Source organism: Pseudophryne corroboree (genome assembly GCF_028390025.1).
Source record: "Pseudophryne corroboree isolate aPseCor3 chromosome 3 unlocalized genomic scaffold, aPseCor3.hap2 SUPER_3_unloc_83, whole genome shotgun sequence".
Taxonomy (NCBI): domain Eukaryota; kingdom Metazoa; phylum Chordata; class Amphibia; order Anura; family Myobatrachidae; genus Pseudophryne; species Pseudophryne corroboree.
In genome coordinates this window covers 507,687-515,000 of record NW_026967578.1, presented here as the reverse complement: position 1 = coordinate 515,000, position 7,314 = coordinate 507,687, and the positions used below count along the sequence as shown (strand labels likewise).

The 7,314-nt window shown below is 43.5% G+C and overlaps 1 long non-coding RNA gene across 1 annotated transcript; it reads right to left on the bottom strand.

Moving 5' to 3' along the window:
• Positions 1 to 3,847: 3,847 nt before the first annotated feature.
• On the bottom strand, positions 3,848 to 5,026 carry LOC134984825 (uncharacterized). The gene is made up of 3 exons (XR_010191785.1): positions 4,962 to 5,026; positions 4,674 to 4,886; positions 3,848 to 4,060 (listed from the first exon to the last, which is right to left on the bottom strand). It is a non-coding gene; the product is annotated as an uncharacterized LOC134984825 (long non-coding RNA).
• Positions 5,027 to 7,314: the final 2,288 nt, after the last annotated feature.

The window sequence follows — 7,314 nt, the reverse complement described above, 5'->3', positions numbered from 1 at the left end:
CAATAGTGACTATGTACTTGTGATTTTGGCTATGTCTGATTTTGACAGCTCATTTGAATAGTGGGATGACATTACGGGGGGCGGGGGGGGGGACTCTCTATGCGTTTCGAGTCTGAGGTGACCAAAGAAGGTATTTGCACAGGTGAGGTGGATGTGTGTCTCCCATGTAAGGTAAGACCTATTTTATTTCTATATATGTGGGATTTGGAGCTTCATTACTGGACCTCAGCTCAACAAAATCATATATTCTTCCTTGCTGGGATCTCACACAGCCCCCTCCCCCCCTAAGGCTTGTATGTTTATTTCAACCATTTTAAACCATTTGTGAAATAAATTGTACCTTTATTGCATCACTGTACAAGTCTATTTGACGCAGAGACCTTTATACGTGGAGTTATGCTGTATTCATTGTGAGTAATGGTACGCTTGAGACGTACCTTATGATAACGATACCTTGTTATACTGTTCCTCACTATGTAAGTGAGGTATGCTGTTCCTAAGATCACCTGCATATCTTATTTGTGGGGTTAAGATATAAAGAAACCATTATAAGGGTTATAGCACATTATATTGTGTAAGTGAGGTACGCCACCTCTAATCTACTAAAAAAAGATCATTCACTTTCATAAGGAGTACTGCATTCTAATCTCATGTATGGAATAATCTTGAACATACAGTGGGGCAAAAAAGTATTTGGACAGCCACCGATTGTGCAAGTTGACCCACTTATAAAGATCTGAGAGGTCTGTAATTTCCATCATACACTTCAACTGTGAGAGACAGAATCTGGAAATCACATTGTATGATTATTAAACAATGTATTTGTATATTCTTGCGGAAAATAAATATTTGGACAGTCAAAAAGTTTAACTCAATACTTTGTAATATTACAGAGGTCAAACGTTTCCTGTAGTTCTTGACCAGGTTTGCACACACTGTAGCAGGTATTTTGGCCGGGTGTAGTATGTCTGACTGGCGGTCAGGAGACTGACGCGGGGATCCTGGCAGCATACCGACGCCGGGATCCCGGCGGGGAGGGGTGAGTGCAGCAAGCCCCTTGCGGGCTCGGTGGCGACCTGAGGTCGCCACGGGTTCTAGTCCCACTCTATGGGTGTCATGGACACCCACGAGTGGAAATAGTCCCTGTTGGTCGGCATGCCAACCATCGGGATAGTGAGGAGGCGGGATGTCGGTGGAGGTCATGTGACTGTCTCCCGACCGCCAGTCACATGAATACCACCCATGTTGGCCTACTCTTCCATGCAGATCTTCTCTAGATCTGTCATGTTTTGGGGCTGTCGCCGGGCAACACGGACGTTCAACTCCCTCCACACATTTTCTACTGGGTTGAGGTCTGGAGAGTGGCTAGGCCACTCCAGGACTTTGAAATTCTTCTTACGGAGCCACTCCTTAGTTGCCCGGATGGTGTGTTTGGGGTAATTTTCATGCTGGAAGACCCAGCCACGTTCCATCTTCAGTGCTCTTACTGGGGTAAATTTACTAAGGTCCCGATTTTGACCGAGATGGCGTTTTTTCTTCAAAGTGTTATCTCGGTAATTTACTAAGCACTAATCACGGCAGTGATGAGGGCATTTGTAATTTTTTGCAAGTCCAAGTTAAAAATTACGAATGAATACACCATCGGTCAAATTACGCCTGTTTAGATATGAATCTCGGTCATTTACTAACCATTCGTAATTGTAATTGCTGCCGCGAAAATGCATTCGCGGCCGTGAAAAATTACAAATCGTATTTTTTTCCTAAAAAAAAACGCGCCAGCCTTTGAAAACCGCGTTTACATGTGTACTCAATTATCCATTACTCACACCTGAATGTTTGGCCCTATAAAAGTGTTTCAGGCACATTCTGAACTTCTCTCACTCTGAAATGGCGGCTGTGGTGTGTGGCAATGATTTTTTGCTTGCGCCAGCCTCGTTTTTTTAGAGGGCGTTTAAACTTAAATGCATTGTCCGATGATAGGGTCATACAGATGTTCCGCCTAAATAGAGCCAACATTTTCCACTTGTATGACCTTGTCAAACTGGGCATAGACCCTGAGACAGCACGCTCTCGCTCTGTCTCAGGCCTACACAAACTCCTGGCTGTGTTACACCTTATGGCTACTGGGAGCTTCCAGGCTGTGGCAGGCGACGTCATTGGTATCTCACAGCCCACCTTTTCAAGATATTTGATTCAGGTGAGTCTAAAAATACATATGCGGTTATGTCTAAGTGTTGCTTCTGGAAGTTGAAACACCACAGTATTGTTGAGAATACCTAACATGACACTCACCTTAGCTTCTTTAATGTCCACTCAGGTTTTGGATGTGTTGGAGCCACACATTAAAGCCTCAATCTGCTTCCCTACCGAGGAGTCGGAGTGGAGTGCTGTCAGGGTAGCTTTCTATGAGCTTGCTGGCATGCCCAATGTGCTGGGGGCCATAGATTGCACACACGTTCAGCTGAGATCACCTAAGGGCCGCCAATATATATATACTAATAGGCATCTGGCACAATCAACTAATGTCCAGGTGGTCTGTGATGCAAACATAAAAATTATGAGTGTTGTTGCAGGTTACCCTGGTGGCTGCCATGACTCCTTCATCCTCAGTCAGTCATCGCTCTTCGATAAATTTGAGGACGGACAAATGCCTGATGGCTGGCTGTTGGGTATGTTTAAAATGTTTTATGTGTATGTCTTTTAACCACAAACTCGAGTTTGGATGAGGTGAGAGAATAATCTTACATATGTACTAATGTTGACTATATCTTTTTTTCAGGTGATGGGGGTTACGGCTGCTACTCTTGGCTCCTTACTCCATTGTCCCAACCTGATTCTCCTGCTGAACACAGTTACAATCATGCACATAAGGCTACGCGGAATGTGATAGAAAGATGTTTTGGTGTGCTGAAGTCACGGTTTCGGTGTCTGGATAAATCTGACGGCCTTTTGTTGTATAGTCCCTCAAAGGTGACTAGAATTGTGTTCTGCTACTGTTTTCTCCATAATCTGTGTTTAAGTCAACATCTGGCACATGATGAGGGAGAAAGCAGTCAGCAAGCAGAGGAGTTAGACCCATCTGGTGACAGTGTGAGTACAAATGTAGGGAGGCAGGTACGGCAAGAAGTGATCCGGCGATATTTTTCTGGTCAGTTTTCTTAGGCTGTAATTATCCTTGACTAAACACTTTGCACTACTTTCTATTGTGTGTTTTGTTACTTACTGTTTGTTGTTTATAGTGGTGTGTACATTGTGCTTAGTTTATGAAAAAAATACATTTTCAGTCATTCCCCATGAAAAACATACATACATACAGAGCAGCTTCGACAATGTTGGAGACGGACACAGGAAGTTGTGTGTTTGTCAAATACAAATTTTTATTTTTCTAATAACATTGTGGTTATTTTTTGCGCTTGTGTGTGCTGGGTGCTGGCTCACTGGCACGTGCTCTTGAGGAACGCCGAACAGGGGAGGTTACTGGCGTTTGGATAGGGGTCGTGGTCCCCGAGCTGCAGGTTACTTGCTGAGCTCCCATCAGGGAAATATTGCTGCTCAAATTATTTAAACTTGCAATCAGCTGAGTGTTGGTAGCAGTGTGGCTGGCTACAATCCTGGATAATGACTCATTCACCACTTGGTTGTGCTGAATGAGCTGAACGAGTGCCTGCTGATGGCGCTGTTGCTCATCTATGATGCGACCTAAATGTGCAAGCATTTGGCTGTTGTCAGCCCTAATTTGCTCCATTGAGGTAGCCATTCGCCGTACTTGTACTATCAGTCTGCCCGAGTTGCGACTAATACGCGGTAGATGATGGGGCAGGGTGTTGTGTATGTGCAGTGAGGCTGGCATTGCTTTGGGCCTGTTGGCTTGTCCAACTGGCCCAAAAGTCATCTGGGATTTGGCTTGGGGGCGGAGCTTGTGCCAGTTGTGGACTGATGGATGCTTGGGGGATATCCTGCAACTGTATTGGCTGGCTTGGGTCAACAGGTGTAAGTTGCAGTGTGATTGTTGCCTGTTGGTCTTGGCCCTGCTGGTCCACGTCGGCCATCAAGCTGGGCTCTGTATGGGGTGGGCAACATGCATTGTAATTTTAAAATAATATTACAAGGCTAATGCTACACATTACTACATTCATAATACTACATTTAGAAACTTTTTACAGTTGTTTTTTTCAACTTATAATGTTGTCTAGGATTAAAAAAATATATACCAACACAGGCGGAAACATAGACAGATTTGAAAAAACCTCACCTAACTATTTCCCCTCCACACCATTACACTGTTAGAATCCCTCCCCTGACCACGATATAGACTACTTACCTGGATAGTCCAGAGGAGCCGAGCAAGTAAGCCATCTACATACTGGACAGGGGAGATGTGTGAACACTATAATGTTGTGGAGACTTTTTTCTATCTAATTTTATTAATATTTTTAAAAATTGTGCACGTGTGTGGGCTCTATTTGTTGTTAAAAATGAATTAGTAACAAAATGATGTTGTCTAGAAAATACACTAAGCCCTTTTTTTTTTTTTTTTTTGGCACCTTTACCAATTAAAGACGGAACAACACATTGCTTGTTCTGGAAAACATGTAATTTCCAAACCAACTAACAACATAGTAACTGTACTGTGTATATTATTGCTTAGGTGTTTAATTTCTGAATTTACTCACCAGATAACTGAGGGGATCGGGGCTCATCACTCTGAGAACTGGCCAATAGTGCCAGTGGTGGCTGGGGTGACACTGCCGAAAGTCGTCGCCTGGGTGGGGATGATGGAGCAGCAGATTCCAAGGCAAGACGCCGTGTCGAACTTGGCCTCCTGGGTAAGTGGCCCGAGCCCTGTGATGGGCGCCTTACAGGAGGTCGTCTTCCAGAAGCAGAACCTGTGTGAAAATATAAACATTAATATTTTGTACTTCTATGTGTTTTCAGAATATGTGACTACAGTGAAGACTTACCTGCAATCCCAGACTCATCCTGACTTGTCTGAGGCCTGTTTGGCCGGCTGGTCTGTGTGACTGTTGAAAAAGTGTTCCAAACATTATTACCATGCTTTGTGTCAAAACAACCACTGCAAAGCCTTATTGTACTGTAACCATCTATTAGGTATTGGTTAAACAAATAATTTCAGATTAAGAGCTTCTAGCTTCATTATTTTGAGTTGTATATCCAAATGTACATGATGTGGCACACAATAAATATGTTACATTTTTGAATTATGCCTCAGATATTGTCTAAATTCACTACTTGCAAATGTTTAAAAAATGTAATGTTGCAAAAATTGCACCGCTTTGCAGAAGATAAAATAAAAAAAAAATTAAAATAAATAAGCAGACAAAACACATGGCCAAGCATTATCGCCAAAAAAAAATATTTATAATTTTAAACACAAAAAATACATTACACATGTTTTTACGCAATATTTTTGGGTAAACATAGCCTATGCAAGGTGAAAAAAGCAGATTCTAAACACAAACACACCTTAAGGGAGCATAGGCCTGCAATATGTTAAAAAAAATAAAAAAAAACATTTACCCTTTAAAAATGAAATTTACAACATTTAGCATACATTTTAAAAACAATATAACAAATCAAACTTACCATCCTGCGTGGGTCGGTCCGAATCCCGGACATGAGTAGCAGACACCACTTCTGCAGGAATCAATGCCCGCACAGGCTCCTCCCAGTCCCGATAGCTTGCACGGAAAGGTGGGCCACCTCCGGTTTTACGAGCAGATTTGGCCTCTTTGGCCATCTTGGCCTTGACACGCCGCTTAATATCATAAAACCGCTTGCGGCACGTGTCCTCAGTCCGCCTCACCACACCCTCACTATTCACAGCAAGTATTACTTGACCCCACAGGACAGACTTCCTGCGGGAGGACACCTTGCCAGCATCCTGACCAAACAATTGGCGATGGTGCTTCATCAGCTCACGCACCAAAGCCATGTTTTCAGCATAGCTGAACTTTATATTCCTGCCAGTCTTGGTAGTGGTGCGTGGCTGCGGAGCCACAACACCATCGCTATCACTGGAAAATACAGCAACAGGCACCCCCTCCTCCTCCTCCTCACTAACCTCCTCTCTCTCACTACCCCCCTCCACCTCACTACCAGCCTCCACCTCACTACCAGCCTCCACCTCACTAACCTCCGCCACCACACTGACCTCTGAGTCGGACATGACAAACAACAAAAAACACTGAGAAATCAAAACACAAAACACACTCCTCCACTACTCCTACTACTACACACCACACAGCCAACACACACGCTCACTCACTCACTCGCAAACAATGACAAAAGACTGTAAAAAAAAAACAAGGACAAAAAAATTGACAAACTGTGAAAAAACAATACTACAAATATCACAAGACTACTTACACACACAGTACAGCACTCAACAATCACCAAACTCCTCTCCAAATCCACCAAAAAATCCACCAAACTCACCAACTCCAAATACACCTTCCTCTCTCCTCTCCACTAGCTAAACCCACGAGGTGCGGAGTGTTTGGGGTGTTTTTATAGTAATATGCACAGACACTCCTCCTTCACGAATACAACCAATCACGGCCGCGTGACGTAAACGAAACTTAGGAGTAAAAACGCGGCAGTAATTTCCAAATCACTGCCGTAACAGACTTGTGACGCAGTCGTAAAAAAAACACACCAACGCGGCCGCGAAATAGCAAACGCGGCCGCAATCTACATCATAAAAGCACGAATGACATCGACATCGGAAGAAACAAAAAATACGAATACGACAGCTTAGTAAATTAGTCGTAATCAATTCAAAAAGTTGCAATTTTACACTGTCGATGTCATTCGTGATTGAACTTGGACATGAATTTGGAAATTACGAATGTTAGTAAATGTACCCCACTGAGGGAAGGAGATTTTTGCCCAAAATCTCATGATACATGGCCCCATTCATCCACTCCTTAATACGGATTAGTCATCCTGTCCCATTTGCAGAAAAGCAGCCCCAAAGCATTATGTTTCCACCCCCATGCTTTACAATGGGTATGGTGTTCTTGCGATGCCATTCATCATTCTTCTCCCTCCAAACAAGGTAAGTGTCGGTTTATACCAAAAAGTTCGATTTTGCTCTCATCTGACCACATTACTTTCTCCCAGTCCTCCTCTGGATCATCCAGATGGTCACTGGCAAACTTTAGACGGGCCTGGACATGTGCTGGCTTAAGCAGGGGGGACAATTCGGGCACTGCAGGATTTCCATCCATGACGACGTAGTTTGTTACTAATGGTAACCTTTGTGACTGTGGTCCCAGCTCTCTTGAGGTCATT